The sequence below is a fragment of the Stenella coeruleoalba genome (genome assembly GCF_951394435.1).
Source record: "Stenella coeruleoalba genome assembly, chromosome: 5".
NCBI lineage: Eukaryota > Metazoa > Chordata > Mammalia > Artiodactyla > Delphinidae > Stenella > Stenella coeruleoalba.
Window position 1 is genome coordinate 124,142,288 of NC_137150.1, and position 27,679 is coordinate 124,169,966.

At 36.0% G+C, this 27,679-nt stretch overlaps 1 pseudogene across 1 annotated transcript; it reads right to left on the bottom strand.

The window, feature by feature from the left end:
- Positions 1 to 15,561: 15,561 nt before the first annotated feature.
- Positions 15,562 to 22,095, bottom strand: LOC307186404 (small ribosomal subunit protein uS5-like; annotated as a pseudogene). The gene is made up of 2 exons: positions 21,961 to 22,095; positions 15,562 to 16,331 (listed from the first exon to the last, which is right to left on the bottom strand). The product of its transcript is annotated as a small ribosomal subunit protein uS5-like (transcript).
- Positions 22,096 to 27,679: the final 5,584 nt, after the last annotated feature.

Consider the following 27,679-nt stretch of genomic DNA (forward strand, 5'->3'; position numbering starts at 1 on the left):
TGGTCTTCCTTTTAGGTGACTCATCCAGAGTGTGAGAGAGCTAGTTTGCCAGATTAAGTAAATCTGGAGTAGACATAGTTTACTATCCCAGCCTGGTCCTTTTTACTAAAAGAGAAAGTTCCTGGTTCAGCTCACTAATAAACAGAGTTAAAAGTTCCTTGGGTGAAATCAACATCTGAAGGAAGATCAGAATTTTCATTAGAAAATAATCTGAAGTTGATTGTAATAGTCATGAACAGATTCATCAGATTTTTGTTTGCAAGCCTGAAATTTATTCCAACAGGCTTTGGAAAAGTCCTAGGAATTGCTGGATGAAGTCATCTAGCTACTGTCTGAGCCTAATCATGTAATAAGTTAGTCAACTGGTCTCCCAGTTGTGATGCCAAAGAACTTTTAGGATTTTCCTGATTAGAATTTTTCATCCAGCGCTGGGGCTGGCCTTCACTGAAAAGCATATGAGGTAGCTGAGATAAGTCAGAGAAACAAGGCTAATCAGTTTAAATGACTATATTAAGTTTCTCAGCAAATCTGTGAGCATCTTCATTTACTTTGGTAAAATCTTTGACTATTGCTTGCAGTTCAGCTTTAGTCTAGGGATTCTAAGAAATAAAGGGTTTAGCCTCGAACCTCAGAAGGCTGAATTTTAAAGGGACACAATCTGACAAGTTCAGAGAATGAGGGAGTGGGGAGAGTTTCAGAGAAAAGGAAAAGTTTGGGGAGAAAATTAGCATGGGAAGATTGAGAGATAGAAAAGGCATTGGTGGCATATAATGGATGGAGCAACATGGAGCTGGAGGTGAAATCTGAGACAAGGAAGCCAAGAAAGTAGAATCTGAGGCTTCAGGAGCCATTTTGCCTTTCTTTAATGTGTTTTCTTTTGCCTCAGTTAATCTTAAAATTTTATTTTTGTAGAGGGGCAATGCTAGACTTCTGATAATGCTGGGAAGCCTGAAAATACTATTCAAAATAAATATTCCATTTGGTTCTGGAAATGTTTTGATCTATTTCAATCCAATTTGATTTTAAGAAAATTAAGTTTTGGGATTTCAAAAGTTTACCATAATGACCATTGATATTTTAAATTGCCTTCGGTTCGATTGGTTCATTTAGTTAGAAATGCACATGAGGAAGGGCCATGGTTTTTAAATATAAAATCAGGTGGAGTCCCTGTGGGGAGGGTGGCCTTCAAAATACTTAGATAACTAGGAACCCATTTCCCAGGTGTTTTTCTCTAGAGTTAAAGAGCAATTTTCAAACAGCTTAAAGTACAGCACAAACAGCTCAATTCAAGCAGCTTGCAAATCAAATAACCTGTGAGGCTAATGTCAGCCAGTTCTAAGGAAACAGCTTGGGCCTAGAGGGGCCAGGCCAAAGGCTTCTCAGCCAGTTTCTATAGAACAGCTTCCAAAGGAGTGGTCCAAAGGCTGAAAAAAATGACACATTTTCATGAAGTAGTTCCTGTTCCAGGAGGAATGGGACAAAGGTGTATCAACCAGCTTCAGTTGAAACAGTCTGATTTTGAGATCCAAATGAGCACTTGTATACAGAACAAGGCCTTAACCAGAAATAACAAAGTCTTAAAATAGATCCCAAATAAAACCTGGAGAGCTTCGAGTGCAGAGGGTATGAGTTTGGATCTAGGTGAAAAATATATCTTCAAACTCCAGGTCAGTGAGAAAAGCAGTACACTCAGAGGGCTCAATTTCAAACTGCACCTGTTTGCTCCTCCTGCTGTCTTCAGGAGCCTTCTCTGCTCCTGGTACAGGACACCAAAACATTGACTTAAAACAATTAGACTGCCAGATAGTTCTCCAGCAAAGATGGGTTTATTTGAGATCATAAGAGAATTACAATCTAGGGTCTGCCAACAAGGCAAGCTGCATGCAAGTCTCCACAGCAAAGGAAGAGCTCTTTTAGAGAAGGGAAAAGGAAGTTGGGAGAGCTACAGTGAACAGAGTGCATGGCCTTTCATGGCTTTTGTGGCTAAGCCCTTGTCAGAAAGGGAGTTTTTCTTTGTTCTTTTGGGCTCTGCTACTGTCACAAGGCTTGAGAGCTCACTCTTCTGTTTTCTTAACTCTACTTAATTGAGGTTTCTGCTTATTATTTTTTTTTTACACTACACATTCTCAAATTTACAGACAATTTTTCTGGAGAACCCATGCCCCTTACCATTGTATTAAGCTTCCTCCCTAATTATCATTTTTCTTCCTTAGGGGGGAAAAAAAAAAGCCCTTCAGGGTAAATGACGTATCATATGTTAAATACATAATTGTGACTGATCAGTTCTAAAAATTTGAAATGGAAAGAATTATGCACTCTTTCAGAGGGACCCAAATATCTGTTTGTACATGATCAACAAGTCTCAATAATTCCTTCAGTAACTTAGTAAATGTAAGTGTAACTTGAAAAACATTAGAAAAGTAGATTTCTGTTTACTTATTGATGACCAACAAAAATACAATGTCGTAGATGAATGGATAAAGAAGATGTGGCACATATATACAATGGAATATTACTCAGCCTTAAAAAGAAATGAAATTGAGTTATTTGTAGTGAGGTGGGTGGACCTAGAGACTGTCATACAGAGTGAAGTAAGTCAGAAAGAGAAAAACAAATACCGTATGCTAACACATGTATATGGAATCTAAGAAAAAAAAAAAAGGTTCTGAAGAACCTAGCGGCAGGACAGGAATAAAGACTCAGATGTAGAGAATGGACTTGAGGCAATGGGGAGGGGAAAGGGTAAGCTGGGACTAAGTGAGAGAGTGGCATGGACTTATATATACTACCAAATGTAAAATAGATAGCTAGTGGGAAGCAGCTGCATAGCACAGGGAGATCAGCTTGGTGCTTTGTGACAACCTAGAGGTGTGGGATAGGGATGGTGGGACAGAGACACAAGAGGGAGGAGGTATGGGTATATATGTATATGTATAGCTGATTCACTTTGTTATAATGCAGAAACTGACATACCACTGTAAAGCAATTATACTCCAATAAAGATGTTAAAAATAAAGTGCTTTAGAAAAAAAATACAATGTCGTTATCATCACACATGACTTGGAGATTTTCAAGCAGGAGATGAATAATCATATGCTGCCCATATACACAATGGAAGGACTCCCTAATTCAGAAGGGAACTGGACTAAATAACTTCTGGATTTGTATCTAATCAATTTATGTTGGCCTAGAGAAATAAGAATTTTCAGTGTCTAGCTCTACTTCATTGAGGAATGAATGAATATGTAATACTAATATAAATACATCATAACCTTCAAGTACTAATCTTAACTTTCAATTTTTATTAAGAATTATACTTTAAACAAGTGTTGAAACAGAAGAGACTTTATATATATTTTTTAGTTTATCAGAACTGTCCTATAAACAGAACATTTAATTGTCAGTGTATTCTGATTGGCAGATTATAGAATTTTACTTTTTTTGAGATTATCTTTCACAGCTTTACATAGACATGAAGTAATATAAGGTCTAAGTGAATCACTTTGAAATGATATAGATCAAAATCTGAAAGAGAAAACTTTCAAAACATTTAAAATTTAATTAACAAAGAGAAAGAATTAATAAAACCTTAAGCACAGTGTTTTATAATTTATAAGGTGTCTTCACATGAAGTATTACATTTAATGCTAAAACAATCTTTCAATGTATATATCATTTTAAGCTTATTGAATACATAAAATGAAAAAAAAAAATCAGTCTTTGCACATTCTATTACCAAAGCCTGAAAGTCTTTTTCCAAACATTCTTCTGACAGACTTCTATTAGTTTCAAAGCCCAACTTAAATGAGATTTCCTTTATGATCTCTTCTCTAATTTTCACAAAGATAATTTTACCCATCACTCTGTGCATACTTATATTAGAGCATTTATGTCACCACTGACTTTATTTCACATCATCATTTTTACCGGATATTGAACATCTAAAATTCAGGGACTACATACTATTCTCCTTTATCTCCTCATTTCAATCAAAATTCCTGGTACAGATCAGATGCTTAATAAGTTTTTCTAAACAATTAAAATATTGAGTTAATTAATTATGTAATATCATATGCTGGGTAGGTAGTAAATGAAAGTGAACACAGATTTTTTGCAATAAATTTCTGCTTTCTGATGACCCACAGCCATTTCATTAACTGAGTAAAAAATATAAAATAAAAAAATAAGCTATCACAGATATTTATTTTTTAAGGTTTTGAAAATCAAGATAACAATTTTGTTAAACTTACATATGGCTTTATTCCCTTGGTTGTTAATTTATTTAACAATCAAATCAACACTCTAAAGGTACTAAGACTTTTTTACCTTCCAGTAAGAGTCACATCTTCACAAACACAAGCACACACTCTATATTTAAGTCAACACTGCTGATATAGCTAATTGACTTTACATAGTGCAAGAGTCAATATAACATTTGATTTTTCTGAAGTTAATAGGGTGTTTCTTATGGTCATCTTTACTTCACTTTTATATGATCACTTAGAATTTTAAACACAGTCATATAGGGGCTTCCCTGGTGGCACAGTGGTTGAGAGTCCACCCGCCAATGCAGGGGACACGGGTTCGTGCCCTGGTCCGGGAAGATCCCACATGCCGCAGAGTGGCTGGGACCATGAGCCATGTCCGCTGGGCCTGTGCGTCCGGAGCCTGTGTTCCGCAATGAGAGAGGCCACAACATTGAGAGGCCCGCGTACCACAAATAAATAAATAAATAATAAATAAAACAGTCATATAGACCAGAGTTTTCAAAAAAACTTATTTGTTGGTAGTGTACAATTTTAATTATTTAATTTCTTCTAACAAAGTTAGCCTTGTGCAGCATTTACAATGATTAACAATCAGCAAACTCACTTCTGCTACTATTTGTATTAATGATTTTTATTGACTATAATGATAAAAAGGCAATTGATAAAACTGTATTACAGCTATCTATCACCCATCTGATTTGGCCTCATCATGGTTATTTATCAAAACTGCCCAATACCTGAAGAAACTTTTCAAAATGATAGCAATAGAAATTCAACATTCATTGTACAAGGATTTTGCAGCTGTCCCTATTATAAACAGTCAACACTATGAGCACCTATTGTGAAATGATACTTGTAAAAGGCAGAATTTACTGTTAGATATTTAAATTTGAAAAATGTGTGTGTTTTGAGCCAAACAAAGAGAAAATTTAGATTGAATTTATGAAAGGCAGAGTCCTAAAATTGTTCTTTCTTAAGGTTATAAATGAATTATTACTATTATTAACAATTGTTATCAAGGCAATTACTGAGGACTTACATAAGCTCAAATAAATTTTACACCTCTTATGGTGAATGACTGATTAACGTTTGTTAGATAAAATAAAAATAATTTCCATTAAATGGAATGATGTTGAAAATTTCACCCAAAGTTCTATAATTCCATATTTTAGTTGAAAGCTTAGAAATCAGTTAATATCACATTTTATTCCTATTTGGATAACCTGATATGCAACGAATAATAAATGAATTAATAATTGTTGAAATAATACATATTGTGACAGTTTTAAAGTGGTAAATGTCTGCATGTTATCTTCCTTCTCCTTTACAAGCAACATTGTTTATATTTTCCTATTGAGATTTCAAGCCTTTTTCTATATCTTAGAATCATATTTAAGAATTTTATCTTTATTGGGAGTCCTACACTTGCTTCTTCAGTTTTATTTCCCTTTGTATGATTTGAGAGAAAGATCTCCCAGAAGTTGTATCACAGTGGAAAATGTACAATAAAAGAGTGAGGTGGGCTTCCCTGGTGGCACAGTGGTTGAGAGTCCACCTGCCGATGCAGGGGACGTGGGTTTGTGCCCCGGTCTGGGAAGATCCCACATGCCACAGAGTGGCTGGGCCCGTGAGCCATGGCCGCTGAGCCTGCGCATCCAGAGCCTGTGCTCCACAATGGGAGAGGCCACAACACTTGGAGGCTCATGTATCGCAAAAAAAAAAAAAAAAAGAATGAGGCAAAATGCTAACAACTGTTGAATCTGGGTAAAGGGTCAATGGAGTTTCTTGTAATATTCTTACACATTCTAGCCACTATTCTTTACTTTTGAAATTATAACAAAATAAAATATTACAAAAAAGCAGAAATATCCATTCAACTCCTACATGGATTATAGGAAGAAATAAAATGACAAATAATTCTTCATGTCATTATCATTCTTCAAATCAATTATAATATTATTGAAGTCATGTTTCAAAGTAAATTTAGTAATAACTGCTTTTGTACCACTAAACTTTTTTTTTTTAAAGGTGAGGATTTGACTTAAGAACCTTGAAGCAAAACAATACAAAAAACTATATAAAAGTATGCTGAAGTGAAGAACTACTACAAATAAAAGTAAATGTAATAAAAAGAAAGCAAAATATAATAGAAAGATGAATAAATATTCAAACAATTTAAGAAAATTGATAAACATATGATAATCAGTATAAGGATAAAAGAGGGAAACTAAAATACATATTAGGAATAAGAAAGGAGTTAAAACAACAGGTAGAGAAGATACTGAATAATATGTGGAGTATTATATATTATTATTATTAGAGTTTTGCAAGCAAATTTGGCAGAAATTTAAATATCCAGATTAAAAATTAATTTTTGTAAAATATAATTGACCAACTCATATGGAAAATGGTAGATAAATTTTTAATAAATTGGGATTTTTATGTTTGGTATAGTCAGATTTTAAATATTGGAAACACAGCATATAATAATTTACCTGTGGAAGAAACTAGGGAAAGGACAAGGGATTAAAGGGCTTTCTCCTAGCAAGGCTTTCAAACTGTATCTGGAAAAATATGCCCTCTATAGGGACATCTCCTGACATTCACTTGGCTAGAACTATGTCACATGACCACTCTAAGAAGTAAGGGAATCTGGGGATGTGAGTACATTTTGCAGGGCATGTTATAGTCCTGAAAAAGAAAACAATAAAAATAATAATAATAAAGGATCTGTTAATATAGAAAAAAGGAAATATAATTGATGCAGGCAAATAGTCATATATGCCAATTTGATTGGTCAAACATGACAATTTGATTGGTCAAACTCAAATACTCTTCCCTCACCCCACACTGAGTTATTTCCCATAATATACTCTGTTTTACATAGTATGTGTTACTACCTGAAATTTCCTTACTTTTTTATTTGCTTATATTTGTGAATCATCTCTTCCCTTCTCCATTGGAAAGTGAGCTTCATGGGAACAGGAATTCTCTGAAGCCTGTTCACTTCTGTGGTCTTCATTCCCAGATCAATATCTGTCATAAAATTGGTACTAAATAATTCTTTTAAAATAAATGATTAGGTAAGCGAATGAACAAATGCATACATAATTGAAGGAAGAGCTGTCTAATAATTACTATAGTGGATGTGATTGTATTCTTGAATGTTACCTACTAACAAATATCCAATTGTTTCTGTACACAGAAAACTATAAGCCACTGATGAAAGAAATTAAAGATGATACAAACAGATGGAGAGATATACCATGTTCTTGGATTGGAAGAATCAACATTGTGAAAATGACTATACTACCCAAAGCTATCTACAGATTCAATGCAATGCCTATCAAACTACCAATGGCATTTTTCTCAAAACTAGAACAAAAAACTGCAAAATTTGTATGGAAACACAAAAGACCCAGAATAGTCAAAGTAATTTTGAGAAAGAAAAATGGAGCTGGAGGAATCAGGCTCCCTGACTTCAGACTATACTACAAAGCTACAGTAATCAAGACAGTATGGTACTGGCCCAAAAATAGAAATATAGATGAATGGGACAGGATAGAAAGCCCAGAGATAAACCCACACACATATGGTCACCTTATCTTTGATAAAGGAAGCAAGAATATACAATGGATAAAAAACAGCCTTTTCAATAAGTGGTGCTGGGAAAATTTGACAGCTACATGTAAAAGAATGAAATTAGAACACTCTCTAACCCCCTACACACACATAAAAAAAAAAAAAAACTCAAAATGGATTAAAGACCTAAATGTAAGGACAGACATTAAAAAAACTCTTAGAGGAACACATAGACAGAACACTCTATGACATAAATCACAGCAAGATCCTTTTTGACCCACCTCCTAGAGAAATGGAATTAAAACAAAAATAAACAAATGGGATCTAATGAAACTTAAAAGCTTTTGCACAGCAGAGGAAACCATAAACAAGGTGAAAAGACAACCCTCAGAATGGGAGAAAATATTTGCAAATGAAGCAACTGACAAAGGATTAATCTCCAAAATATACAAGCAGCTCATCCAGCTCAATATCAAAAAAAAAAAAAAACCTCAATCCAAAAATGGGCAGAAGGCCTAAATAGACATTTCTCCAAAGAAATACAGATTGCCAACAAACACACAAAAGGATGCTCAACATCACTAATCATTAGAAAAATGCCAATAAAAACTGCAATGAGGTATTACCTCACACCAGTCAGAATGGCCATCATCAAAAATCTACAAACAATAGATGCTAGAAAGGTTGTGGGGAAAAGGGAACCCTCTCGCACTGTTGGTGGGAATGTAAATTGATATATCCACTATGGAAAACAGTATGGAGGTTCCTTAAAAAACTAAAAATTGAACTACCATATGAGCCAGCAATCCCACTACTGGGCATATACCCCTAGAAAACCATAATTCAAAAAGAGACATGTACCACAATGTTCCTTGCAGCACTATTTACAATAGCCAGGACATGGAAGCAACCTAAGTGTCCATCGACAGATGAATGGGTAAAGAAGATGTGGCACTTATATACAATGGAATATTACTCAGCCATAAAAAGAAACAAAATTGAACTATTTGTAGTGAGGTGGATGGACCTATAGTCTGTCATACAGAGTGAAGTAAATCATAAATATATATATATATATATATATATATATATATATATATCATATGCTAACACGTATATATGGAATCTAAAAAAGAAAAAAAAATGGTTCTGATGAAACTAGGGAAAAGACAGGAATAAAGATGCAGATGTAGAGAATGGAGTTGAGGACATGGAGAGGGGGAATGATAAACTGGGACAAAGTGAGAGAGTGGCATGGACATATACACACACACTACCAAATGTAAAATAGATAGCTAATTGGAAGCAGCTGCATTGCAGAGGCAGATCAGCTCAGTGCTTTGTGACCATCCAGAGGGGTGGGATACGGAGGGTGGGAGAAAGACACAAGAGGGAGGGGATATGGGGATATATGTATGCATATAGCTGATTCACTTTGTTATACAGCAGAAACTAACACAACATTGTAAAGCAATTATACTCCAATAAAGATTTAAAAAAAAAACAGGAAAAAAAGAAGAAAAGAAAAAAAAAAAGAATCACTGACATTACATTGGGCCAGGAAAACCCCCCCACCCCATTTTAAGGTCAGTTGATTTGCGATGTTAATTCCCTTTTTACTGCATAATCTCATGTATTCTCAGCTTCCAGGGGTTAGGAGAAGAACATTTTTGGGAAGACTACTATTATGCCTACCACAAAATGTAGACAGAGAAACTGTAGAAGAAAAGGGAAAAGTATCCTGCTTTTTTAACAAGTGGCTCACATTTTTATTTTGCACAGGGCACCACAAATTATCTACCCAATGTCAGAAAGGATCTAAGTAGATCTACACTCATTCCCTCCTTTGTGGTCCACATCTAGTTCACAGAAACACTCATGCATCCCTTGCCCCCATAAATCCTGGCAGCATCCTCTTTCCTGCTCCATGGATACCTTGTCTTTCTCAGGCATGAGTCACACATTAGACTTCATCTCACTCAACTCAGGACCTCTGCCTTCTCCCATGGAAATCTCTACAAGGAGAATTAGCCCATAATTCACTGTTATCCACTTCGTTATCTTTTATATGTTTTTGAAGTATTCATTTCCTGTGGTTGCTGTAACAAATTACCAAACAGTAGGTGGACTAAAACAACAGAAATTTGTTCTCTCAAAGTTCTGGAGTCCAGAAGTCTGAATCCATATCATTGGGCTGAAATCAGGGCGTCAGCTGGGCTATGTTCCATACGGAGTCTCTAGGGGCAAATCCATTCTTTGAGTCTTCCCGCTTCTGGTGGCTGATGGCATTTTTCACTTATAACCACATCACTCCAATTTTCAAGGTCAACATCTTTAAATCTCTCCCTGCTCCATTTTCACATGGCCTTTTCCTCTGTTAAATCTACCTTTGCCTCTTTCTTATAAGGATACATGTGATGGCGATAAGGAGCCACATAGATAATCTAAGATAATTTCCCCATCTCAAGGTCTATGACTTAATCTCCTCTATAAAGACTTTATCACATTAGATTGCATTCATAGATTGCAAATATTAAAACATGAATTTGTGGGGAGGGACAATTTCCAGTCTATCACAGTTGATTGGACTGAAGGGTTCAAGAATGGTGATCCAGGTTTCTCTAAATTGCTTCTGCAGTTTGTACCTAAGGGGAAGTCTATTTCTTCCTCACTCTGGCAGCTGTTATCTGTCTAGCAGAACCTAATTTAAAACAGAGGCTGCAAGAATTCCATTTAAACATCTTGCAAAAAATTAAATTCAACAAATAGGAGAGGTGGACATTTTTAAACTAATCGATCATTATCACTCAGATATAAATGTGAAATGTTCTGAAAATAACCTGGATAATTATTTGAGGACATAGTCTCAAAAAGATAATTTTACTAATGAATAACTTCATTAACTAGAAAGATCAATGTCAAGCTCAAGGTAGAAAAAGTGTATATGAATATTTAATGTGTTCAAAAATTCAAATGACATAGCTTTATGACTTTGGGAAGTTTCTTGTCTTATCTAAACTCAGTTGTTTTCATCTGGAAATTAGATATATTAAATATTTTCACAATGATAGTGTGATGGTGCTAAATGAGGTAACATGTAGAAGCACTTTGGGAAATTCTAAATATTGCATAAATGTGAGCGATTTGAATTGTCATCCAATGGGCTACATATAAGGATATTTCTAGGGATTTCATTCTGCCATATACTGGTGGTTTATGACTTCAAGGTATTTACGGGTCTAGCTGTAGAGAGATTGACATAGAGAACTAACCATAATATCATTGGAGAATAGAGAAGAGAAATTTCTTAGTTACCTGGGGCTGCTACAACACAGTTCCATATATTGGGTGGCTTAAATAAAAGACGCTTATTTCTCATAGTTCTGGAAGCTGGGAAGTCGAAGATCCAGGTCCCAGTAGCTTAGATGTCTGGTGAGAGCTCTCTCCTTAGCTTGTAGATGACTGCCTTCTTGCTATATGCTCACATGATAGAGACAGAGAGGGTTTTGATTTCTTCCTCATCTTATATGGGAACTAATCCTATCATGGGGACTCCATTCTCATGACCTCATGTAAACCTAGTTACCTCCTAAGGGTCTCACCTCCAGAAACGATCACATTGGGGATTAAACATGTGAATTTGTGGGAGAGGGGTGGGGGACAAATATTTATCCCATAGCAGGAACTATCCACATATGTGCCAATACTTAGAGAAAATCTGATCATACTTGAATGATTAATTCTATCATTTTTATTTTTTTTTGCCAACATTCTTTTTTTTTTTTTCTTTGTGGACACCCGGAACAGCAGGCTGGGGAAGTCAGAGTGGAAGATAAGGAAACTGGTGGCCCAGAAGCGCTGGCAAACAGACAACATTAAGATTTGCCACGTGCACCAGCCCCGACCCCACTGAGAAGGGGCACACGCTTCCTGAGACACTTCTTTGCAAGCATTCTTATAAGAGTTTGCTTCAAAACATGGAGAAATCAGGAAACATTTTCTTGCTTCTGTTCATATTTCAGAGATTTAATATTGAATTTAAGGTTCCTTCCTTTGATTGGCCTCAATCTATCTAAATTCAATCCATATCTATATACCTAAGGTTGTGTGTATGTGTGTGGCAATTTTCCCCAAATTATCAAAAATTGTGTGGCACTCTTTTTCTAATACATAACACAGTACAGAATCACTGTGGTGTTTCTAGGGGTTAAGCAATACGTTGGGGCCTGGGTAGTAATTCAGTTGGTTAGTTTGACAGTTTGAGATAACCGCACTGTACATGTCACTCATTCTATCACTGTATTGTTATTGTCAGTACCTTGGCATCTTGACATTTCTTTTCCAAGCTATGCCACTTTTAGTTTTATTTTTCTGATTCCTTAAAAGGTAATGAAATTGTATTAGTTATGTATGAAAAATATAACCTTTAATTTTTGAATCTATGTAGGAAAACATAATTTATATTCTTCAGCTTAGAAGTATTTATAAAACACCATAGAAAAATAAAATGAGCCTAGTAATGATTTAATATATGGCACTTAGATCAAAAATAAAAGGTATTCACTGTACTATTATTTTTCTAAACAGTTTTTTAATACACAATTGTTAGGTATATCATTTTCTTTAATATTTAAAATTGCATGGGTTTTACCTCTACACTTTTGTGAGAAGCAATTGTGTATCGGTTCTTTTGAGACTCTGTAGGAAGTTATTTCAAGTTAATTCACTAGGAAAGTACTGAACCAGCAAATCAGCATTACTAGAAATGGCTCCCCATCATCTGTACTGTAACAGGATGCTAATAAGTGTTGGCTTCCTTCCCTGGTAGTGAACCCAACTCCATTTTACCAACCTGCCTGGAGTTCTTCCTTCTGTTTTCTACTTTTATCTACCATATTCTATAATGTATTTTATTTCATCATACTTACTAGCTATGGCTTCCATAACGATTTCTATCAGGAAGGCAGTAGAGCTTGAGAACATAAGTTTTGGCAGTTTAAACATTGGTTCAAATTTTAGCTCCATCACTTATTGGTTTGCAACCTTGTTCAGCTGAACTGAATTTCAATTCCTTCATCTGTAAAATGGGAGTAACAAGAATTTACTCATAGGGGTGTATAGGAATTAAAAGAGAAAGATGCAAAGCATGTGACCCACCAGCTGCCACATGGTAAAAACCTTATGCAATACCTGTTGTCTTCATTGTTGCTCTTATTATGACTACCATAAAATTAATGGTTATGAATTATATAGAAATACAGAAACTACATTTAGTTGTGCAAATGTTCCATTTGAAACTGGAAGCTAATATACAGAAAAAATTTTCTCCAACTCTGACAATTAAAAAGATAAAAATAGGGTTTCTCTGGTGGCGCAGTGGTTGAGAGTTCGTCCGCCAATGCTGCCGATGCAGGGGACGCGGGCTCGTGCCCCGGTCCGGGAAGATCCCACATGCCACGGAGTGGCTGGGCCCGTGAGCCATGGCCGCTGAGCCTGTGCGTCCAGAGCCTGTGCTCTACAACGGGAGAGGCCACAACAGTGAGAGGCCCGCGTACCGAAAAAAAAATAAAAATAAAAATAAAAATAAACAGAAAAAAAAAGTTATATCTGTAAATTAAATTATTTTCAAAAGCAGAATCTATGTATATTTATATCAATGGAATTAATTAATAGGAAATATGAACAAGCTTCTGAGTTAAGAACATCTTTAAAATATTTTGCTTAAGGAAAATGATACTTTGTAAAAGTGCAAAGTCTATTCAATATAGTCTATAGTCCAGACTGTCCCATGCTGTGATTATATCATAATTAGTGGGCAAACAAAAGTAGTAGAATAATTATAAGTTTTCAGGATGTAAGTTTCTTTTCATCCCTGGAATATCTTTTGTATAAAAAATTAATTGTAATGTTGCTCAACTGAGTATGTCTGTCCTTCCATTTAGGACACTCACGAATCACAATGTACTAGACCTGACCCCCTGGGTAAAATGAATTTGACCAAAATATTTCAATCTCAAGAATATGGGCTATATTGAAAATCACTTTATCACTTTAAGAATTTGGACTGCACTACCTTTGAAACAAGTATTGCATCTTGCTCATGGGAAAGGTATCATCATGGTAAATACTTAATTAGATAAAGATATTATTGGATTTTTTCATCAGTGTAAGAATAAAAGGATTCAGTTTGAGTTCTCAAGGCTTTGATTACAGTCTATGGTTGTAAATCCAGTCTTGTTCATCAGAAATATCAGTTATTAAAATATACATTTTAGTTAAATGGGTATTTGAGTTTTTAAGAGAGAATCGATCTCAAACTCAAATAAGGACATTTAATAATTTTACAGAAAAGGCAATAAAAACAAATTCTTCCCAACAAAGGCTTATTCATGTATATAAATACTTTTAAAAAAATGTTTTCATGGAATATGCTTTAGAAACTTCAACATTTTAGTTGACCTATAATCCTTTAAGAATATTACAAAGTGGCTATAAACCTATAAACCAAGGAGAAGTTTTAAATTAATTTAATCTATAGAGTGAATATTAAGACATTTTAGGTCTTAATCCATCAGATAGTATTTTCATTATGGTCAATAATTCAGAATTTATTGCGGTAGTACAAGTACTCAGAGGAGAAGGTAATCCAAAAATTAGTTTTATTTTTGTTTTGTATCCCCATATTTATATTGAACATGCTTGAATTTTTTTTAGGGTTTATAGTAGCTCAAATTAAATAGGCAATTTTTTAAGGCTTAAGTTAGAACACTAGAAAACTATTTAGATTCTATTCTTCTTGCTCCCTGCCTCAACTGAGTAATTAAAAACATCACTTTGCAAATGGATGCAGAGTACATGTCAGAGTTAATCTGAAAATTCACTCTCTACATAAATTAGGAATGGTGCATCCTAATTTCTCTGCAAACGTGTATCATATGTGTTAACAGTGGTGGGGATGAGGGAAGAATAAAGATTTTATAAACACATCAAAATTGTAGTTTGCTAGATGATTTCTGTGTGATTGAAATCTTCTATAAGCAAGGGAATATGTAGAAAAGTACAATTCCTGTTATTTTGGAAGCCAACATTAGTAGTTTATAGTGAAAAGATTTCTAATGCTTCTGAGTTTTATATTGTCATCAAAATTCTTATCATATAGAAAATGCTGGAGACAATGTCCAGAAGATTAACAAAGATATTAAAGACTTCCCTAAAATTAACTGATTTGAAAGGGATTAATATCCACAGAGGAGAAAGTCCATTATCTCTTATTTAAATTCTGTTTATTGGGACTAAAATTATTGGTATGTTGCCATACGGTTCCTTAAAATCAATCGTACCTACTATCAATTATTTGCCAAGTTTCACTGTCTAAACATATGAAAAATATGGTTACACAGTGTTGGAAATGCCAAAACAAATTTGAGTTACAGCCCTAAGGGCCCAGAAAGCCAATTTTGAATATTGTCTTACATTAAATTAGGTTCTGCTCACTACGATTTAAATTTTTAATTTCTCTCCCCAATAGCCTAAACCTACTAGTTTGCCAAACATTCTTTGGTTTTTGTTTATAGACAATTTATCTTAGATTTTTGTTAATTTGAATCATACTCCTGTTTAAATATAATGCCTAAAGTGAGCAAAAGACCACACTCGTTTTATTTTTACATTTTAATATTTTGTTTATGGCATGATTTTTTTTTAATTTTTATTTTATATTGGAATAGTGTTGATTTATAATGTTGTATTAGTTTCAGGTGTACAGGAAAGTGTTTCAGTTATACATATACATATATCCATTCTCTTTCAGATTCTTTTCCCATATAGTTTATTACAGGTGGCCACAGCTGGAGCCTAGGTCCTCTATGTGGAAACTGTGGTGTGGGTCTTTACAAGATGGTCAGTGAATTCCTGATAGGGAGGCTTAGTGAACACAGTCTCTTTCCAGAGGATGGGATGAGATAGTTGTAGGTCTTGGAGATGTCGTGGAAGGTGGATTTGGTGAAGTTATCCATGGTGGTACTGCAGCCCCTGGCTGAGATGTAGCAGTCATTGATACTAGCCATCAACTGCAATTTCTTGGGCACAGGGGCTGAGACTATTCCAGTTCCTCTGTGGGTGGGGAAGAGGTATACCAGCACAGAGCCACAGCAGTGGGTTACTTTGCAAGGGTCGGTGCAGGGCTTGCCAATCTCGTCCCCCCACTATCTTGTTGCACAGAGAGTATGGCGACCTTGGCTGGAATAATGGCCCCATAAATTGCAATGGCTCCCTCTTTGGAGCACTTAACACCCAGAATAACATGTTGTTGTAATTCCCAATGGTGATAAATGCCTTGAACCTGGTCTGCTGGCCAGTGTAGATCTGCTTTTGCACAGGTATACTCTTCAGAATCTCCTCCTTCAGGAACACTTTCAGGAAAAACTCAGTGATCTCAGATTCCTTGATGGGCAGGGAGAGGTGATAGATATCCTCCAGGGACTAAATAAAAGATACCTGTGTAGATTTCATGGAAGGAGTAAATTTTTGAGCAGGAAAGAAAATTAATTCTATTCTTCCATTTATAAAAGTAGGATTTCTGAGCCGTATGTGTAGATACTTCTATTTGTTGAAGTGCCTTACAAGAGTAGCCCAGTGTTAGGGCTTCCCTGGTGGCACAGTGGTTGAGAGTCCGCCTGCCGATGCAAAGGGCATCGTTCGTGCCCCGGTCCGGGAAGATCCCACATGCCGCGGAGCGGCTGGGTCCGTGAGCCATGGCCGCTGAGCCTGAGTGTTCAGAGCCTGTGCTCCACAACGGGAGAGGCCACAACAGTGAGAGGCCCGCGTACCGCAAAAAAAAAAAAAAAAAAAAAGAGTAGCCCAGTGTTAAAACATTGGGAATGTCAAACAGGTAATTAGAATCTTGTCACAGTAGCTGAACGTTCATACTGTTCTGAGCACAGGGGCAGAGAAAGCTTCAAATTTTATATTAATATGTTAGATCATAGAGTCTGTACGATCTCCGTACGATCTCCAACATTTATTTATTTAAATTTAACCCTTTTGACAAGCATATACACGTGCACACATCCATACATCACTTCAATAAAAACATATTGGAAAATGAGAAATGAGGAACTGAATAAGAAAATAAATTACTTATTTCAATAAATACAAGAAGGAATATTTAGAAGTGAAGAATCAAGTGTATGGGTCATTGGATAAGAAGGGGTTCAGATGAGATTCATGCTTGAGTTTGAATGAGTGGGAAATAGTGATATATCTATTAGAATTATTGGACCAAGGACATGAAAAAGTATCTTCAGACTAGTTATGATAAAGATATATTACTTCTTAGGCTCTCACCAGTCATTCCAAAGATTATATGTAATGAGAGGTACAACCATTGGCCTATGTTCATTCTGAATAAAATGATGGTATTTCTATTCAGCCAGTGAAGCGCTAGAGGGCCATTTTTGGATTAGGCAGAATATTGAGAGGAAGACAAAGGAATATACTTCATTTTATTAAAGTAACAAAATGTGATGAAGGCTGAGAAATCTTGAACCAAGATGTCCTTTTGCACCAGATGTTCCTGAATACAGAATTCTTTGCAGTAGAGTATTTCAGTAAATATAGAAGCAAAATACCTACTTTTCTCATACAAGATTCTTGTTCCAGAAAAGAGATCTGAACTAGAAAGATATTGATCATTTGGTCATCAGCAAATAATACATTTTTCTATAAATTATCACCAGCTCAAACCTAGCCATAATTAATTATGATTCTATCTGGAGGATGTCAGAATTTGACTAGACTGTGTCATTGCATATAGCTTTGTATGTAACCATGTTACACTGTCACAACTAAGAAACCAACAGTGATACATTTTTATAAACTAAACTTTTCAATGTGCTTAGATTTCACCAGTTTTTCCATTAATTTCCCTTTTCTGTTCCAGAATTCTATTGAGGACACCACATTGCATTTATTCACCATGTCTCCTTAGCTTCCTCTGGTCTATGATGATTTCATAGGTTTTCTTCTTTTGATGACCTTGGTGGTTTTGAGTTCTGTTCAGGTATGTTGTCCTTCACTGTATTTGTCTGATGTTTTTCTCATTATTAGACAGGATTTAGGGGGTTTGGGGAAAGAATAGAGATGAAGTATCCTTTTCATTACCTCGATCAGTAGATATGTGTCAGCAACACAACACTATCAGTGCTGTCAAACTAGATCACTTGGTTAAGGTAGTGTTTGTCAGGTTTCTCCATGGTAAAGTTATTATTTCTTTTTTCCTTTTGATATTCTCTTTTGTGGCACCAAGCTATTAATTTCCCCCCACATTCAGGGTGGAAGATTAAGTTCTGCCTCCGGGAGGTGAATTGTTTTTCTTTCTCTGTTTCTCTCTGTCCCTCTGTCTCTTTTTAGATTAGATATAGATAGATAGATACTGATATAGATAAAATTATGTATATACATATATATGTTCATTTTCTAGGGTTGCCCTAACAAAGTACCACAGACTGGGTGGCTTAAACAACAGAAATGTATTTTCTCACAGTTCTGGAGGCTGGAATTCCAAGGTCAAGGTGCTGGTGCTGGCAGGGTTGGTTTCCCCTGAGACTGTCTCTCGCCTTGGCCTGCAGATAGACACCTTCTTGCTGCCTCTTTACATGGTTGTTCCTCTGTGTCCCTGATATCTCTCTCTGTGTATCTTAATCTCACTCTTATTTTTTAATAAAGTCATATTGAATTAAGAGCCACCCTAAAGGTCTCATTTTAATTTAATGAAATGTATTTGAATATCCCACCCCAAAATATGCATCCTTGGCATATGAATTATGTGGAGATAAAACCATTTGAGCACCGGCAGACACAGCAAAAGTTATTTACCTCTCCCCAACTACTTAAAAATAAATTATAAATGTCTCCTTTATAAAATAAATTTACATTTATAAGGAAAATTTCTATTTGTAAAGATATCTCTATACCAGGAAAACGGGCTAGTCCAGGGACACCTCATGTCATCTAAGAGACTCTAATCTAAATTTCAAGACAACCTTTATTTACCATAGATTTCCTTCCCTCACCCTCCCATAATTTGCCTTCTCAACCCAAAAGCCCAAAATTCCATTTCCCCTTGTTTACACTAAAATATTATATAAGCTGGCTGCCTCCTTGAGTTATGTTTTACTTTGCATACTCCCATGAGAATCTGTATAGATAACATTGTTTTTCTTTTGTTAATCTTTTATCAGTTTGATTTGCTAGCCACAGACATTGGTTTTAAGAGGAGAGAGGAAGAGATTTTTTTTTTCCTCCCCTACATTAATCACCACTTTAAGGCCTTATTTCTAAATACAGTCACATTCTGAGATGCTGAAAGCTAGGATTTCAACATATAAATTATGGAGAGACACAATTCAGACCATAACACTGTCTCTCTATCATGTAGAATTCTTCTGTAAGGAAAATATTTCCCTTCTCTATTTATTCAATCATTTTTTTACACCATTATGGATTTAATAAGTAACTTACACCTTAAGTTATAATCCAGTACTACATTATTTATTTGTTGCTCAATCTTTTTAAGCTTGGGAACTCTTTCAGACTGTCTCCAGTAACTCTTTGAATGTCTTCATCCTTTAAAATTTTTTTGAGCACTTCCTTATTTTGAGGTACTACATGAGGCTCCAAACTCATCTTGTATTTCCCTTGCTCCAGCCCTAGAATTAGCCATTTCTCCTAGGAGTTGTAGTTTCTTTCAGAGGAGAATATCACTTCTTATCATTCAGATCACACCTTCTTCTCCAGGAGGCCTTCCAGGAGTAACTGAAGTTCCCTGCTTCTGGACCCCCAGCATTTCCATTATAGTCCCTGCTGCTATTTTTCTTAATAATCAAAAGTAATTTAAAACCACCTTGTTGGTGGTTGTCTATTTATTAGTTTATTGTCTGTGTTCCTCTAAGGAATAAACTGCATGAGAACAGAAACATTGTTTTGATCTCCAATCAAGCTGCAGTGCTCACAAGAGGACCTGTCTCATAATTAACACTCGAAAAATATTTTCATGAGAAGGAATTAATAATTTATTTAGAAGTTACCTCAGGTTAAATCTGGTTGCATTTATTCTATCATACTTTCAAATTATTCCATAGATCAAGATAGGCTAGGTCAAGCTGCAATAACTAGCGTTAGGATTTTAATGACTTAACGAAAGCTTTTTTGTTTGTTTGTTTGATGTAGGCTGTTTCAGTCATATAACTCCTTCATATCAACTTGTGCTCCACAATTATCAAGTATGGAGAAAAATAAGGTATATCAGTGATACTCATATTTCATTGACAAAGCAAATCACATAATTCCAAAGGAGCATGAAAGGCTAAGCTGTCTGGAGAAAAGGAAACATGATTATTAACATCTAATACTAATGAACATAAATTTGACAGTTTGTTTAATATTTGTGATTTCTTGGGGAAAGAAATGATCTTTTTTTTTTTCTTTTTTTAATTTGTCCAATTGACCTTACATATAATAATCATTCAACTATCTCCTTTTTTTTCTTTTTTTTTTTAAATTAACTTTAATTCTTATCATCTTCTCCCAGGTTTTTTTTTTTTTTTTTTTTTTTGCGGTATGTGGGCCTCTCACTGTTGTGGGCTCTCCCGTTGCGGAGCACAGGCTCTGGACGCGCCGGCTCAGCGGCCATGGCTCACAGGCCCAGCCGCTCCGCGCCATGTGGGATCCTCCCGGACCGGGGCACGAACCCGTGTCCCCTGCATTGGCAGGCGGACTCTCAACCACTGTGCCACCAGGGAAGCCCATTCTCCCAGGTTTTGAAGCTGGTGTTTGCAACTAAAGGTAGAATTATGAAAGCCTTCAAATAATGTCCTTAAAGACATATAGGATATATGAGTGGATTTGCTTAATCCACAGCAAAAATCATGGTTCTCAATAATATAATAAAAGTTAAGATAGTGAAGGAAACTTCTCATGGCTCAGTGAATAATATGATGGAATGATAAAAGAACTACATGGTCAGTTTCCTGGTCATTAACATGTTTTTAGTGTTAGGATGTCGAAAGATATTATGTCAAGGAAAGGAAGGCTTTGTGATTTAAAAAAGGTAGGAAAATTCAAGTTTAAACAAAGTAAATTAAAAATTAACATATTTATTAACTGTTGGACTTCTTAAAATTCCCATTATGCTAAATGTGTCCTATGAATTTTCTGAAAGATATTTAATATATGGTATCTGCTAAAGTATTTGAAGGCAGGTATAGTTTTGGTCAAAAAAAAAAAAAGGGGGGCCAAAAACAAAGGTTTGTAGTACAGGAAGTATATTTGGAATGTCATCACAAAAAACAGGATTGAGGGACAGGGAATAAGAGAAGAACATTACAAGTATTGATCTTGGCTGACCTTGGCCTGCAGCAGCTTGAGGCAGGTTTTCAGTTCCCAGCCAGAGACTGAAGTCAGGCCAAGGCAGTGAGAGTGCTAAATCCTAGCTACTAGACCACCAGGAACCAGTGGCCACTGACGAGGCCCTGGCCCATCAGCTGTGTAGAAATGAAATTCCACATAGAGATGGGAAATAAGTGAAACAAGTAAAGTGTTTATTAGAAGGAGAAAGGGTACCTGTGGATAGACACATGGATGGACTCAAGAGAGAGAGGGTCGTGCCCTCACGGTACTTTGAATCATTTATATGGGCCATTTCTTCAGGGTTTCCTTTGGCCAATCATCTTGCTTTGCCTGGTTCTGAGTCTGTATTTGGTTTGTCTCAGGGTCCTCTCATGTATGCATGTGCATCTCTTAGTCAAGACGGATTCCAACAAACGGGCCTATGGATAGTTGATGTCACTTACTATGGGGTGGCACCCCTTCCCTTTTTGAGCTCCAAGGAGCCTTTCTGTGCATGTGTAGTCGGAAAGCTCTCCTTGACCTCGAGAATGAAAAATGTGTGGTCTCTTATCTGGGCAGGGCTTAGCTCCTCCTTCTCTTTATCTTGGAGTTTCTGTCCACAGGGGACAAACTGCAGCTGTTCAGCCTGGGACCCATCTATCTCCTACCTCAAGATGAGTTACTGCATTGGTCACTGCAAAGGTTGACTAGCATTAGATCTTACCTGTGACCTCTTGAAGAGCCTTATGGAATGCCTCTTAGAACTGGTTACCTGCAGCATTGAAGGGGGAAGATTTATCCACCCAACATCTATTCCAAAGAGGTCAATGATGGATCCATGAGGGTTAATTACTTTCATGTCTGGGTTCACATGTTTGAATGTTAGGTTGGTTTCTAACAAGGATGTCGATGTCAATTTCTTAGGTTAGAAAAGTCTCTTGGGATGGAGGAGATTGGTTCAAGATGGCAGAGTAGAAGGACGTGAGCTCACTCCCTCTTGCAAGAGCACTACAATCACAACTAATTGCTGAGCAATCATCAACAAGGAAACACTGGAACTCACCAGAAAAGATACTCCATATCCAAAGACAAAGGAAAAGCTTCAATTAAATGGTAGGAGGAGTGCAATCACAATAAAATAAAATCCCATGACCACTGGGTGGATGACTTACAAACTGGAGAATACTTATACCTCAGAAGTCCACCGATTAGAGTGAAGGTTCTGAACCACAAGTCAGGCTTCCCAACCTGGGGGTCCAGCAACAGGAGGAGCAATTCCTAGAGAATCAGACTTTGAAAGCTAGCGGTATTTGATTGCAGGACTTTGACAGGACTGGAGGAAATAGAGACTCCACTCTTGGAGGGCACACACAAAGTAGTGTGCACATCAGGACCCAGGAGATGGAAACAGTGACCCCATAGGAGCCTGAACCAGAACTAACTGCTAGTGTTGGAGGGTCTCCTGCAGAGGCGGGGGTGGTGGTGGTTGTGGCTCACTGTGGGGACAAGCACACTAGTAGCAGAAGTTCTGTGAAGTACTCCTTGGTGTGAGCTCTCCCAGTGTCTACCATTAGCCCCTTCAAAGAATTGGGTAAGCTCCAGTGCAGGGTCATCTCAGACCAAACAACCAAGAAGGATGGAACACAGTCTCACCCATCAGCAAACGAGCAGATTAAAGTTTTACTGAGCTCTGCCAACCAGAGCAACACCCAGCTTTACCCACCCCCAGTCCCTCCCATAAGAAAGCTTGCACAAGCCTCTTAGATAGTCTCATCCACCAGAGGGCATAAGCAAGAAAAACTACAATCCTGCATCCTGTGGAACAAAAAACAAATTCACAGAAAGACAGACAAAATGAAAAGGCAGAGGACTATTTACCAGATGAAGGAACAAGATAAAACCCCAGAAAAACAACTAAATGAAGTGGAGATAAGCAACCTTCTAGAAAAAGAATTCAGAATAATTATAATGAGGATGATCAAGGACCTCAGACAAAGAATGGAGGCAAAGATGAAGAAGATGCAGGAAATGTTTAACAAAGACCTAGAAGACTTATAGAAAAAACACCTACAAGAATTAAAGAACAAACAAACAGAGATGAACAATACAATAACTGAAATGAAAAATACACTAGAAGGAATCAATAGCAGAATAACTGAGGCAGAAGAATGGATAGTGACCCGGAAGACAGAATGGTGGAATTCACCTCCACAGTACAGAATAAAGAAAAAATAATGAAAAGAAATGAAGACAGCCTCAGAGATCACTGGGACAATATTAAACACACCAACATTTGCATTATAGGGGTCCCAGAAGGAGAAGAGAGAGAGAAAGGACCTGAGAAAATATTTGTAGAGATTATAGTTGAAAACTTCCCAAACATGGGAAAGGAAATAGCCACCCAACTCCAGGAAGTGCAGAGAGTCCAAGCAGGATAAACCCAAGAAGAAACATGCTGAGACACAAAGTAATCAAATTAAAGAAAATTAAAGACACAGAAAAAATATTGAAAGCAGCAAGGGAAAAATGACAAATAATATAAAAGTGAATTCCCATAAGGGTAACAGCTGATTTCTCAGCAGAAACTCTACAAGCTAGAAGGGAGTGGCACAATATATTTAAAGTGATGAAAGGGAAGAACCTACAACCAAGATTACTCTACCTGGCAAGAATCTCATTCAGATTCAATAGGGACATCAAAAGTGTTACAGACAAGCAAAATCTAAGAGAATTCAGCACCACCAAACCAGCTTTACAACAAATGCTAAAGGAACTTCTCCAAGTGGGAAACAGAAGAGAAAAAAGAACCTACAAAAACAAACCACAAATAATTAAGAATATGGTAACAGGAACATACATATCAATAATGACCTTAAATGTGAATGGATTAAATGGTCCAACCAAAGGACACAGCCTTGCTGAATGGATACAAAAACAAACAAACAAACAAAAAACCCATAGATATGCTGTCTACAAGAGACCCATTTCAGACCTAGGGACATATACAGACTGAAAGTGAGGGAATGGAAAAAGATATTCCATAAAAATGGAAATCAAAAGAAAGCTGGAGTAGCAATACTCATATCAGATAAAATAGACTTTAAAATAAAGAATGTTACAAGAGACAATAAGGACACTACATAATGATCAAGGGATCAATCCAAGAAGAAGATATAGCAAATATATATATATATATATATATATATATATATATATATATATATATATATATATACACACACACACACAACATAGGACACTTCAATACATTATGGACATATTAACAGCTATAAAAGAGGAAATTGACAGTACCACAATTATAGTGGGGGACTTTAACACCTCACTTACACCAATGGACAGATCATCCAGACTGAAAATTAATAAGGAAACACAAGCTTTAAATGACACAATAGACCAGATAGATTTAATTGATATTTATAGGGCATTCCATCCAAAAACAGCAGATTACATTTTTTTCTCAAGAGCACATGGAGCATTCTCCAGGATAGATCACATCTTGGGTCACAAATCAAGCCTCAGTAAATTTAAGAAAATTGAAATCATATCAAGCATCTTTTCTGACCACAACACTATGAGTTTAGAAACAAATTACAGGGAAAATTGTAAAAAGCAAAAAGACATGGAAGCTAAACAATACAATACTAAATAAACAAGAGATCACTGAAGAAATCAAAGACGAAATCAAAAAATACCTGGAGACAAAAGGCAATGAAAACACGACAATCCAAAATCTATGGGATGTAGGAAAAGAAGTTCTAAGACAGAAGTTTATAGCAATACAATCCTATCTCAAGAAATAAGAAAAAGCTCAAAGAAGCAATGTAACCTTACACCTAAAGGAACTAGAGAAAGAGAACAAACAAAACCCAAAGTTAGTAGAAGGAAAGAAATCATAAAGATCAGAACAGAAATAAATGAAATAGAAACAAATAAAAGAGTAGCAAAGATCAATAAAACTGAAAGGTGGTTCTTTGAGAAGGTAAATAAGATTGATAAACCTTTAGCCAAACTCAAAAAAAAAAAAAAAGGGAGAGGACTCAAATCAATAAAACTAGAAATGAAAAAGGAGAAGTTACAATGGACACAGTAGAAATACAAAGCATCCTAAGAGACTACTGCAAGCAACTCTATGCCAATAAAGTGGACAACCTGGAAGAAATGGACAAATTCTTAGAAAGGTATAATCTTCCAAGACTGAACCAGGAAGAAATAGAAAATATGAACAGACCAATCACAAATAATGAAATTGAAACTGTGAGTCAAAATTTTCCAACAAACAAAAGTCCAGGACCAGATGGCTTCACACGTGAATTCTATCTAACATTTAGAGAAGAGCTAACAGCCATCCTCCTCAAACTCTTCCAAAAAATTGCAGATGAAGGTACACTCCCAAACTCATTCTAAGAGGCCACCATCACCCTGATACCAAAACCAGACAGAGACACTAAAAAAAGGAAAAGTACAGACCAATATCACTGACGAATATAGATGCAAAAATCCTCAACAAAATACTAGCAAACAGAAACCAAAAGCACATTAAAAGGATCATACACCATGATCAAGTGGGATTTACCCAGGGATGCAGGGATTATACAATATATGCAAATCAATCAAAGTGATACAAACATATTAACAAATTGAGAATAAAATATGTACACATATTTAGGATAAAAACTCTCCAGAAAGTGGGAGTAGAGAGAACCTACCTCAACATAATAAAGGCCATATATGACAAACACAGCAAATATCATTCTCAATGGTGACAAATGGAAAGCATTCCCTCAAAGATCAGGAAGAAGACAAGGATGTCCACTCTCATCACTATTATTCAACATAGTTTTGGAAGTCTTAGCCACAACAATCAGAGAGGAAAAAGAAATAAAAGTAATACAAATTGGAAAAGAAGAAGTAAAACTTTCACTGTTTGCAGATGACATGATACTATATAGAGAGAAGCCTAAAGATGCCACCAGAAAATACTAGAGCTAATCAATGAATTTGGTAAAGTAGCAGGATACAAAATTAATACACAGAAATCTCATGCATTCCTATACACTAACAATAAAATATCAAAAAGAGAAATTAAGGAATAACTACATTCACCAGTGCATCAAAAAGAATAAAATACCTAGGAATAAACCTACCTAAGGAGGTAAAAGACCTGTACTCAGAAAACTATAAAACACTGCTGAAAGCAATCAAAGATGACACAAACAGATGGAAAGATATATCATGTTGTTTGGTTGGAAGAATAAATATTGTGAAAATGACTATACTACCCAAAGCAATCTACAGATTCAATGCAATCCCTATCAAATTACCAAAGGAATTTTTTTACAGAACTAGAACAAAAAAATATTAAACTTTGTATGGAGACACAAAAGACCCTGAATATCCAAAGCGATCTTGAGGGAAAAAAAGGAGCTGTCGGAATTAGACTCCCTGATGTCAGACTATACTACAAAGCTACAGTAATCAAGACAATATGGTACTGGCACAAAAACAGAAATATAGATCAATGGAACAGGATAGATAACCCAGAGATAAACCAATGCACATATGGTCAACTAATCTATGACAAAGGAGGCACAGATATACAATGGAGAAAAGACATTCTCTTCAAAAAGTGGTGCTAGGAAAACTGGACAGCTACATGTAAAAGAATGAAATTAAAACACTCTCTAACACCATACACAAAAATAAACTCAAAATTGATTAAAGACCTAAATGTAAGACCAGACACTATAAAACTCTTAGAGGAAACATAGGAAGAACACTCTTTGACATAAATCACAGCAAGATCTTTTATGACCCACCTCCTAGGGTAATGGAAATAAAAACTAAAATAAACAAATGGGACCTAAGGAAACTTAAGTTTTTGCACAGCAAAGGGAACTATAAACAAGATGGAAAGGCAATCCTCAGAATGGGAGAAAATATTTGCAAATGAATCAACCAACAAAGGATTAATCTCCAAAATATATAAACAGCTCATGCAGCTCAACATTAAAGAAACAAACAACCCAATCCCAAAATGGGCAGAAGACCTAAATGAGAAGAAGACATATGTCTCCAAAGAAGACATACAGATGGCCGAAAAGCACATGAAAAGCTGCTCAACATCACTAATTATTAGAGAAATGCAAATCAAAACTACAATGAGGTATCACCTCACACCAGTTAGAATGGGCATCATCAGAAAATCTACAAACAACAAATGCTGGAGAGGGTGTGGAGAAAAGGCAACCCTCTTGCACTGTTGGTGAGAATGTAAACTGATACAGCCACTATGGAGAACAGTATGGAGTTTCCTTTAAAAAATAAAATTACCATATAACCTAGCAATCCCACTACTGGGCCTATACCCAGAGAAAACTATAATTCAAAAATACACATGCAGCCCAATGTTCATTGCAGCACTA